The 11,472-nt window shown below is 43.6% G+C and overlaps 1 long non-coding RNA gene across 1 annotated transcript; it reads left to right on the forward strand.

The window, feature by feature from the left end:
* Positions 1 to 876: 876 nt before the first annotated feature.
* On the forward strand, positions 877 to 11,018 carry LOC21412205. The gene is made up of 7 exons (XR_002902683.1): positions 877 to 1,215; positions 1,303 to 1,540; positions 1,833 to 1,912; positions 2,344 to 2,490; positions 2,662 to 2,798; positions 3,979 to 4,015; positions 11,002 to 11,018. It is a non-coding gene; the product is annotated as an uncharacterized LOC21412205 (long non-coding RNA).
* The last annotated feature ends 454 nt before the right edge of the window (positions 11,019 to 11,472 follow it).

An 11,472-nucleotide genomic window follows, 5' to 3' on the forward strand; every position in this document is an offset into this window, starting at 1 on the left:
AACCGACCCCTCTCGACAAGAACCGACTAAGAACCGACCACCAGAAACGACTTAAAACCGACCTAGAACCGACTGAGAACAGACCAGAACCAAAACCGACTAAGAACCGACTATGAACAGACCAATGTTGCTTATATTAAGTTTTTATTCTTGCAAAAATATATAAAAAAAGTAAAACAAGAATATTACCTCAGCAGATTCCATTGCCTCGTCGACAACTGTTCGGGAAATGGCCGTTTTAGTTGAGGAAGAAGAGCTGGTTTTTGATGCCATTTTAGTCGGATTTTGGTGAGCAGGTGGTCGGTTTTTGTGGTCGGTAATTTGGTGAGTGGTCGGTGTCGGTTTGTGGTCAGTTTTAGTGGGAAGGGAGTCGGTTTTTGATGAACGGTCGGTGTTTGGTGAGTGGTCGGTCGGCCGAGACGAGAGAGATTGGAGAGAGAGAGAGAGAAATAGGTGAGAGGAAAGCCGGCGGTCGGTTGTGAGGTTGGTGACTGATCGGAGAGAAAAGCCGGCAGTCGGTGAGAGGTGATCGGAGAGAAAAATCGGTGGTCGGTCGTGAGAGAGCTCAGTCGGGGGAGAGAGGGTCGAGCGGTCGGTTTCGGGGGGAAGAGAGGGTCGAGCGGCGGTCAATTTTGTGAGGAATGAGATTTTTGAAAATGACTTAGAACTAATAGGACCCATTTTTTATCACGTAAGATAAACATCATCATTTTTTTTATTATAAAAAATACTGGTCTATTTTCTCAAATTCTGATTTTCTCTGATCTCTTTTATCAAATTTTCTCGTTGTCGGTGCCGTTTGAAATAATGTTCCAACGGTAAAGAAGGGGTTTCATTTCTTAACCCTCACTTGAAACTCCCCAGTCGCCACTTTCAAAAAAAAAAAAAAAAAAAAACTCTCCAGCCGTCTCTCTTTTTCCATCTCTCTTCACCCCTCTCTCTCTCTTCCTTCACCGAGTTTCTCTCTCTCTCTCTCTCTCTCTCTCTCTCCCTATTGATCTCTTTTTCTCGTTCTGCGTCTGGAGATGTCGAGCTGTGACGGAGATGTTGAGCCGCCCTCGTTCTTCGTTGGAGATTTCTGCTCCTACCATCGCTGCGAATCGCCGTAGAAGAATAGAGGGAGAAGACTGGTTTTGTCGCGATTCCGGATGCGATTTCGCAATTTACCCGTTCTAGTTTTGTTGAGTTTTAATGCCGCGATTTAAATGATTTTGGGTACTTGGTTTTGTTGAGTTTTGATGCCTCGATTTGTGCTTCGATTTCTCGATTTTGCTTCTCTCATCTTTTTGAGTTTTGATGTAGCTTTCGCCGGAGATGTTCGGGTGTGGCAGGCTGCGAAAGCCTTTTCCTTTCTCTATCATCGCCGCTGCGAATCCAACGTTCAGAATCACCCACAACATCCCGGCATCCCGACGATCTATGCAATTCCGATGTTGCAACTTTCTCATTTATCGTACCTCAACCCCACTCCATGTGTTCGACCAAATGCCGCCATAGAACTCCTCTTATGTAGAATCTGAGTTTGTAATTTTGATCTAAGGTTTGTGAATTTGATCTGAGCTTGTGCTAAATTTTGTATATTTTTTGTTGATGTGGATGTGGGCTCTGAGATGAGGCCATTAAGGAATGGAAATTGCCCGGAGTAACCTCCTCTCCTCTTCTTTAGGGTTTTTTTTTTTTCGATAATTTCCCTCTTTTTTTATGTAGGTAAAATGAAATTAAAACGCCTCTCTTTCTTGGTTTTCTTTTCTATTAATTTTTCGACAGCCTTATATTCTTCTAAGTCAATCTCATTTCATCTTCTCGGTAACCATCACTTTTTTTTTTCCTAGGTCTCCAAAGATTCCGAGAGAACCAGTTTCAGTTGACCAGAGAACCCGTAGAAGCTCTACTACAAATACAATACCAAAAGGTAATCTCTTTTCTCTTTTTCTTTTTCCATTCTACCAAAACTCCCCAGATTATCTTTCATGTATCGGTGAAAACTGAAAATTTTCCCCAAAAGTTCTTTACTTTCTCAAGAGAAAGAGAAAGCAAGTGGATTTATTTGATGCCCTTGACTTCAAGAACATTCTACAATCTTCCAATAACAACGACAAGATTCTGCTGAATACCATCCCTCTTTTTTCCAGATTTTGTCGCTCGGTGTTTTGCTTACCTATTAGATTCTAGGTTTTTTTTTTTCGGGGTTCTAATTTCCTCTGTAGATGGCTGATTTTCTTTTTTCTATTTATTTACAGCATTTTTTTTATTCTTAGAACTTTTATCATAGGAGGATATTGCCGATAGAAAAAGCAGAGCCTAATCAGCTTTCTGCGGCCTCCTTTGATCTATTTGTTGCAGCGAAAGAGAGGAGATTTCTGATCCAAGAAGAGTTCTAAGGATAATGATGATGGTAAAGAGTGGAAATTGGAAGAGAAACATGAAATGTATGCAAGAGAAAATGCTTGCAGATCAGTTTCAGCTTCTGTATATCGAAGAATTGTGTAGGTACACTCTTCTCCTACAACTTGACTGGTCTAAGCCAGGTGACATTTTTCATATTTCATTTTCTCTATCTCTTAATATTTGATATTCTAAAAACTAAAATTATCATTTGATGAAATCTTGATTTTGATTTTGCATTTGTTTATTTTATCGAATCTTTGTTTGATATTCTAGAGGAATTATGATGTGTCTCTTCACATAACAAAATATCGGATCCACTCTCTGAACTGGCTAAAAGAATCACAGCTCCTGCAATGCCTTATGAAGAAGTTTCAAACCAAAAGCCACAATAGCCAACTACTTTGGCTTAGGTGCTTCTTCTTTCTTTATTTCTCATAATGTTCATTTAGAAAGTTGAAAACAATTCTTCGAATTTTATTTTGTTCTCAATTTAAGGTGATATACTAGGAGAGCGTCTTCACCATATGAAAAAAGATTGAAGTTGACCTATAATAAGCATGAGGTATATCTGTACAATTGTGCATCTTTTTTTTTTTTTTTTGGTTCTTTTGATATTCTTGTAGATTATTAATATTATTCATAGCTTGCAATGTTGCGTCACTCCATTTCCCAACTCAACAGCGTAGTTAGCCCTTATTACCAACATTACATTTTAAGATTGTCAATATCGTATTACTACTAAGTATTATTTATAGCACTAATTCTTAAGCAAGCACCATTTCATTATACAAAATTAGCTCAACTTCAACTTTTTTTTCCGAAAGCGGTTAACTTCAACTTTGAAGTTTATTATTATTTTTTATCTAGTTTACATTTTTTTTAACCCATCAACAAGCAGACACTATGGATTTCATAGCTAAGAATTAATCCAAGTCCTTAATACCCAGCTAAAATTAGGAAAAAAAAACACAAAACACTATTTCATCACATGAACAACCTAAAAATTTACACATGTAATTTTAAGGGGGGAAAAAAGGGAGTACCAACTAGGGTGAATAGTGGCCAAAAGCTAATTATCCTATGGCTCTAAAAAAGCTGAATATAAGTCCCGATAAGACTTTAGCATAAGATAACTTCTTACCTCGTACTTGATCTTTTAAGTCCTAAATTATTTCTAATAATTTTTATCTTGCATTTTATTATTTCTAACATATTATTATTTTTGTTCTTTCAGCAGAAAGAAATTTTCCCACTTTTAAGTTCACTTGTTGTGTTTAGGGTACGACGATGACATAACTCTTGAAATACCCACGTTTTTCCCCCAACAAACAATCTAAATACCATACTCATTTTAATTACTGTCACATCTTTGGGTTAAAAATACTGTATGCTTCAGTCAGCCTTTTCTTTTCAAGATTTTTATCTTCTATTTGTACTCAGTTACTTTGTACTTTATATCCTGTACGTCTCAACTCAAACTCTTAACTCTTTTTTTAATTTTTAATTTTTAACATTTCTTCTTTCTTTTACACACACACACACACACCAGCTTGCTTCTTCATTCTTTCCTCTATTTCTCAAACATTGCAGCTTGGTTTCTTTCTCCTGCTCCGAGCTTCTTTCTAAGGTATTACCTGAAGTTTTTTTTCGTCTAATGATGTTGCTCATGATCATCTGTAGACTTTATTTAAAGTAAAATTTCTAGCTTTGTTTCTATGTTGTAACTCAAAGAATAATACTTCCTCTTTTCTTCATACAGGAACTTTTTTTTGCAATCATAAAAGTTTCTTAAAAAAGAACTTTTGAAGTAAAATTTTATGATATATTTCTTCTAATTAATAGTCTTTTCCCCGCAGAGATAAAACCATGGATGAAAAATATAAACTAATATCAGAGATTGTTCCTGGCCAAAGAAATTGGACTGTCAAAGTGATAGCGGCTGAAAAGTCTATTCCAAGGACTGTATGTTTATGGACTCTTCTTAAACGAGCTAACATTGAGATGAAAAAACCTTTATTTTGGATAACAAAATACAAGTCTGCAAGCTAACATTGAGATGAACTTTTTTTTTTCAATCATAAAACTTTCTTCTTAAAAAAGAACTTTTGAAGTAAAATTTTATGATATCGTTCTTCTAATTAATGTTGTCATTTCCCCACAGAGATAAAACCATGGATGAAAAATATAAACTAATATCAGAGATTATTCCTGGCCAAAGAAATTGGACTTCTAAAGTGATAGCGGCTGAAAAGTCTATTCCAAGGACTGTATGTTTATGGACTCTTCTTAAACGAGCTAACATTGAGATGAAAAAATCTTTATTTTGGATAACAAAATACAAGTCTGCAAGTTAAACAAAATGAGTGGTATTTTGTTATCTTATTCTGTTATCTTAAGGTACAAAATATTATGTAAGGAATGTATAAAATATTATACGATGCTTTTTGTTAGGATCCTAGGAAGTTAGCTAATGCTTAGTTAACACTTAGTGTCCTGAATCCCACCTTACACACTTTTATTGATCGAAAAAGGAAAATTACAACCCTCGATCGACTGAACCGAAGGACTCAACGAAGAAGAAAGAAGAAGAAAATACAGGAATGCAGAAATTAGGATAGAGGCGGATTTTCGAGTAATCCCCCGACTCCCGTTAGCAACCCATGCACAGAAATTCCCGATCCGGTCCTCCTCGCTGGCTGCCCCTCATATTCCCTGGACTCTAACCGTTTAGTCCCTGTTCCCCAGGTGGGCTTGCCCCTTTCTCGTCCCTGTCTGCTTCTGTTAACTGTGGGCCCATTCCATTATGCTCTAGGCCCATCGTTTTACCTTTCTAGGCCCTCCTTACGTACACATTCCTCACCGGGGGCCTAACATCACTCCCCCTTCGAAGACAACCTTGTCCTCAAGGTTGAAGTCAGGAAACTGTGCCTGAAACACATCCAAAAGTTCCCATGTGGCTTCCCAATCCTGCAAGCCCTTCCACTGCACCAAGATTTCAGCCACCGGCTTCCCACCCAGAGGTGACCACCTACCCCGGACAACTTGCGAGGGCTCGACTTGTAGTTCCAGCTCGTCTGAAAGCTGAGGAGGGAATGGCTGACAAGACGAATTCGGACCCCTGAACGGCTTGAGCTTGGATACGTGAAAAACAGGATGGATCCTTGCGGTCTCTGGTAACGAGAGACGGTAGGCCACCTCCCCTATCCTTTCCAAGACCTCGAAGGGACCATAAAACCGAGGGGCGAGCTTCTCATTAGGCTTCCTCGCCAAGGACTTCAGGCGGTAAGGCCTAAGCTTGAGAAGGACTCGGTCTCCTGGAGCGAAGGAGAGTTCCCGGCGACGCATATCAGCAAACTTCTTCATACGCTGATGTGCTCCCACAAGATGCTCCTTTAGGACGTCCAAGAGCTCATTTCTCCGCTGCAGCTGCCGGTTGACGTCTTCCACGACTGACGGGGAGTCCTGAAACCGGTGAATGGTGGGGGGATCACGGCCATAGACCACCTGGAAAGGCGAATGCTTGGCAGACGCATTAAAATTTGTGTTGAACCAAAATTCAGCCCATGGCAAATATTGCGACCACAGATACACCTCCAGGCACTTGTTCACGACCTCTGTCTGCCCATCCGACTCGGGGTGATAAGCCGAACTTCTACTCAGTTTTGTGCCCTGCATCCGGAAGAGCTCACGCCAGAATAGGCTCATGAAAAGTGGATCCCGGTCTGTAATGATAGAGGCTGGAATGCCATGGAGCCGCACCACCTCCCGAAGGAACAGCTCCGCCACTTTCTTAGCTGTAAATGGGTCAGATAGGGGTAAGAAATGCGCATACTTGGACAACCTATCGATGACGACCAATATGGTATCCACCCCTTGCAACCGTGGGAGCCCGCACACAAAGTCCATGGAGATATCTTCCCGTATCCTCTCTGGAATTGGTAAAGGTTGCAGCAGACCTGCGGGTACCAGGGCATCTGCCTTAGAGCGCTGGCAGATAAGGCAATCGGCCACGTATTGGCGGATATCCCGTTTCATTCCCCGCCAGAATATGTTAGTGGATACTCGCTTATAGGTTCGTAGGAACCCGGAATGTCCTCCTAGAGCCGAATCATGAAACTCATGAAGCAACCGACCTATCCACGGCGACTGTGGAGGCAGCACTATCCTGCCCCGGTAGCATAATAGTCCCTGGCGCAAGGAATATCCTGGCGCTTCCCCCTGCCCTTGTTCCAATTTGCGGATCAGGCCGGCACAATCCCCATCCAATCGCTGGTCCTGCCGAATCTCGTCCCAGTCCAGGCGTTGAGGCACGGATAAGGCGGCCAGCCCCACTCCCACGTCTTCCTCGCGCCGGGATAAGGCATCCGCCACGCGATTCGCTGCCCCCTGCTTGTATTGCAGCTCGAAGTCATATCCGAAAAGCTTCATAGCCCATCGAAGGTGCTCCGGGGGTAAAAGGCGCTGGTCCATTAGGAACCGAAGGCTCTGCTGATCGGATTGGACCACAAAGCGTCGCCCCAGTAAATAATGGCGCCATCTCTGTATCGCCAAGACCACAGCCATAAGTTCGCGTTCATATACTGACCTCAATCGGTTTGTGCCCGACAGCGCCTTACTGAAATAGGCGGTGGGTTTGCCTTGTTGCATCAGCACCGCCCCTAGACCCGTACCTGAAGCGTCTGTTTCTACCACAAACGACTTGTCAAAGTCGGGCATTGCCAAAATGAGGAGTGTGGTCATTGCTCGTTGGAGTGCTCTGAAGGCTGCGGTGGCGTCCTCAGTCCACTTGAACTCTCCCCACTTGAGTAGGTTGGTCAACGGGCGTGCCAACTGCCCAAAATTTCGAACAAACCTCCAGTAATAACCCGCCAACCCGAGAAACCCCCGAACTCCGCGGACATTCCTAGGCGTGGGCCATGACAGAATAGCATCCACCTTGGCCGGATCAGCCGCTACCCTCGCTGCGGAAATCACATGACCTAAATATTCCAATCTTTGCTGCCCGAATGAGCACTTCTTACGGTTGGCAAACAACCGTTCTCTTGTTAAAACCTCTAGAACTGTAGTGAGATGCTCACAATGGTCTTCCCACGTACGACTGTAAATCAAAATATCGTCAAAAAAAACCAACACAAACCGACGCAAGTATGGCTGAAATACCTTGTTCATCCCACGTACGACTGTAAATCAAAATATCGTCAAAAAAAAACCAACACAAACCGACGCAAGTATGGCTGAAATACCTTGTTCATGAGGGCCTGGAATGTGGCCGGAGCGTTAGTTAGGCCAAAAGGCATAACTAGGAATTCATAGTGCCCTTCGTGTGTGCGAAAAGCGGTTTTCTCCACATCAAACTCCCTAACCCGGATTTGGTGGTACCCAGCCCTTAAGTCGAGCTTAGAAAACACGGCTGCCCCCTGTAGTTCATCCAGCAACTCATCGATAATGGGGATGGGAAATTTGTCTGGCACAGTGAGCCGGTTGAGAGCTCGGTAGTCGACGCAAAAGCGCCAACTCCCATTCTTTTTTCTAACTAGCAGGACCGGGCTTGAGAAGGCTACTACTTGGCCGGATAATCCCAGAGGCTAACATTTCAGTGACCAACCTCTCAATTTCCCCCTTATATACTTGGGGGTACCTATAAGGCCTAATATTGGGCGGTTCTGCCCCGGGTTTAAGGGTGATCTGGTGATCCCTTTCCTGCGAAGGAGGCAGCCCTTCGGGTGTCTTGAACACCTCGGGGAACATGGCCAAAATCCTCTGAACCGTCTCAGGCTCATTCTCCCCAACACTATCCTCCGCTCCTTCCTCTAGTGAATAAATTTCCAGCAAGGCCCCAACCGATTCTCTATGGAATTTACGAGTAAGGGTGCGGAGACTTACCGGTTCAAAGCTCAAAGTCGGATCTCCCTTCAGGCAGGCCCATCCTTCTCCCATTCTGAACTTCATCGTAAATTTCCGCCAGTCAGCCCTTACCTCACCCAGTGTCTGCAGCCAAGACAACCCCAGCACCACCTCCGCGCACCCTAATTCAAACGGGACAAAGTCTGCAGCAACTTTGTACCCCTGGATACTCAGCTCTACTCCCTTGCACACTCCTTGCTGGCGGAAACATGCCCCATTTCCCACCTATATGTTGTATCCACCGGTATCTGTCAAAGGGATCCACATCTCCCTCACAATTTTCTGTGACAAAAAATTATGGGATGCCCCGCTATCTACCAACACCACTACTTCTCGGCTGCCCAATGCTCCTACCAGCTTCATGGTGTTGGAGGATGTGACTCCCAATAGCGAGTTGAGCGAGATGCCCGCCATACCCTCCTCCTCTTCGGTAGTCTGCTCCTTTTCCTCCACTGATTCCTCAGCTACCATTTCTTCCTCCTCTGCTAACAACAACACTTGCAGTTGCCGGTTCTTACACCGGTGACCCGGCCCCGGAAACATAGCCCCTTAGCTCTCCTCCGTTGGATTTCGTCCTCCGTAAGGCGCCTGAACCCAGACCCACCTCCTTCCGACAATCCGGTGGCTTGCGGTGACCACCCTTTAGTTTTCTGGGGGAGGTTATGCTCCTTCCCGTGATTGGACTGAAGGGAGTTCCCTGGAAAACCTGTTGGGGGAAATGTGCGATCACTCACCCCCGAATCCCTACCCGTCCCATCCAGCCTCCATCCCCGGCCCAGTCTTCCCTTCTGGAGTCTCTCTACGGCATCTTTTCGCTCTTCAATTTGTTGGGCCAAATCCATCGCTTCTTGGATGTTGATGGGCCGATGGAGCTTGACCTCGGCCCTTATATCCTCACGAAGCCCATTAAGAAAAGCTCCTCTAAAAACAGGTTCAGGAATACCTCGGATGGACGCGGCCAAGGCTTCGAACCTGTCGCGGAACTCTGCCACCGAGCTGTCCTGCCTGAGCGCCATCAGCCGCTCCGTCGGGTCGCCGTCCTTTGCCCGACTGAATCGGTGGAGTATCGCGGCCTTCAAATCCCGCCAGCTGGTGAACGGAGCTTGCGAATCCAACCACTGAAACCAGCCGAGGGCCCGGCCCTCCATACAAACTGAAGCCGCCAGAACCTTCTCCTCCTCTTCGACGCCGTTGATGGCGAAATAGCGTTCCGCCCGAAAAACCCAGCCATACGGATCTTCTCCCTGGAAGATTGGTAGCTCCAGTCGTCTTCCCCGATGGTCTATCCTCCCGCGGCCCCTATCTGGTGACTCGGCCAGTCCCGGTCGGTCCTGATCCCTTCCCATCTCCCGTCGTAGGGGTCCCGGCGGATGGGTTTCCAATCGGCGACCGATCAGGGTCTCCAATCGGTGGAGCGCCCCTTGAACATCGCCAATCTGGGCCCCTAGAGCTAATACGTCCTCTTGTAGCTGCGGTACATGGTCCACGATCGCTCCCATCAGCTGCACGGTCTCCTTGATCGAGTCGATGCTTCCTTCCAAGCTGGAAACGCGGCCTGGGTTACTCACCGCCGGCGACAAATGAGCCATAGATCGAGGGCTCTGATACCAAATGTTAGGATCCTAGGAAGTTAGCTAATGCTTAGTTAACACTTAGTGTCCTGAATCCCACCTTACACACTTTTATTGATCGAAAAAGGAAAATTACAACCCTCGATTGACTGAACCGAAGGACTCAACGAAGAAGAAAGAAGAAGAAAATACAGAATGCAGAAACTAGGATAGAGGCGGATTTTCGAGTAATCCCCAGACTCCCGTTAGCAACCCATGCACAGAAATTCCCGATCCGGTCCTCCTCGCTGGCTGCCCCTCATATTCCCTGGACTCTAACCGTTTAGTCCCTCTGTTCCCCAGGTGGGCTTGCCCCTTTCTCGTCCCTGTCTGCTTCTGTTAACTGTGGGCCCATTCCATTATGCTCTAGGCCCATCGTTTTACCTTTCTGGGCCCTCCTTACGTACACATTCCTCACTAGGGGCCTAATACAATATTATATGATGTTTCTTTTTACATGTTTTACGCTATGAAAATTTAAATGACAACTTGATACGTGCAACGCATGTTCTGTTAACTAGTTATATATAGATTTGTGAATTTAACCGAACTTGTTCAGATTTGTGGTTAACCAATCACATAGTTGTCACTAGAAAAAAGCAAGAAGCTATTGAAATCTTTTTAGATACTCCATTGACGATGTATTCTGTTATCTTAAGGTACAAATATTATGTAAGGAATGTATAAAATATTATACGATGCTTTTTTTTTTTAATCTTACAATATTATATGATGTTTCTTTTTACATGTTTTATGCTATGAAAATTTAAATGACAACTTGATACGTGCAACGCATGTTCCGTTAACTAGTTATATATAGATTTGTGGATTTAACCGAACTTGTTCAGATTTGTGGTTAACCAATCACATAGTTGTCACTAGAAAAAAGCAAGAAGCTATTGAAATCTTTTTAGATACTCCATTGACGTTGAGGATTCTTGTGATTACACTAGAAATGTTGTTTTTAGGGAAATTTTGGCATTGGCAGCCTGAAAAATGTAGTTAACTATTACTTTCTTTTAGATACTAAGACTACTGCAAGACCAGTCAATATTATTAATCTTTTCTGTGCTCCACATTGATTTATTGCAATTTGCAGGTATGATCTTATTGGAGTCATATGGTGTTTCACAAAAAATATCAATATAAATAATCAATTTCCTTGAGTAAGGTATCTACATTATTTAATCTCTACCTTTTCCTCTCCATTACGTCTTCAAATTAAAATTTCTTATTTCTCTATAAAATTTTATTCGGCTCAGATAAATTTTACCTCAAATGGCTCTTTCTTTCATCAGCTTAATAGTGACTGAGTTTAGCTTTGTGATTAATGATGTTCTTATCTTCATTAGTTTTTCATATGAAATTTACAATCAAGTCCAGGGGCTTTGTATTGGTTTGCTTTGTCACTTTGCATGATCCTCTACGAATGAGCAATCCATGCTTAAAGAAAAAGAACTGAACCAGGCCAGAGAGAGCGTAACTAAACCTCCCCTTATAAAGAGGCTAGAGTAGAGCAACTTCACTACTTTAATGCCTTCTTATCTCTTCCTGCTTCTAGATTTATTTA

This window comes from Morus notabilis, unplaced genomic scaffold, assembly GCF_000414095.1.
Source record: "Morus notabilis unplaced genomic scaffold, ASM41409v2 Scaffold621, whole genome shotgun sequence".
Lineage (NCBI taxonomy): Eukaryota > Viridiplantae > Streptophyta > Magnoliopsida > Rosales > Moraceae > Morus > Morus notabilis.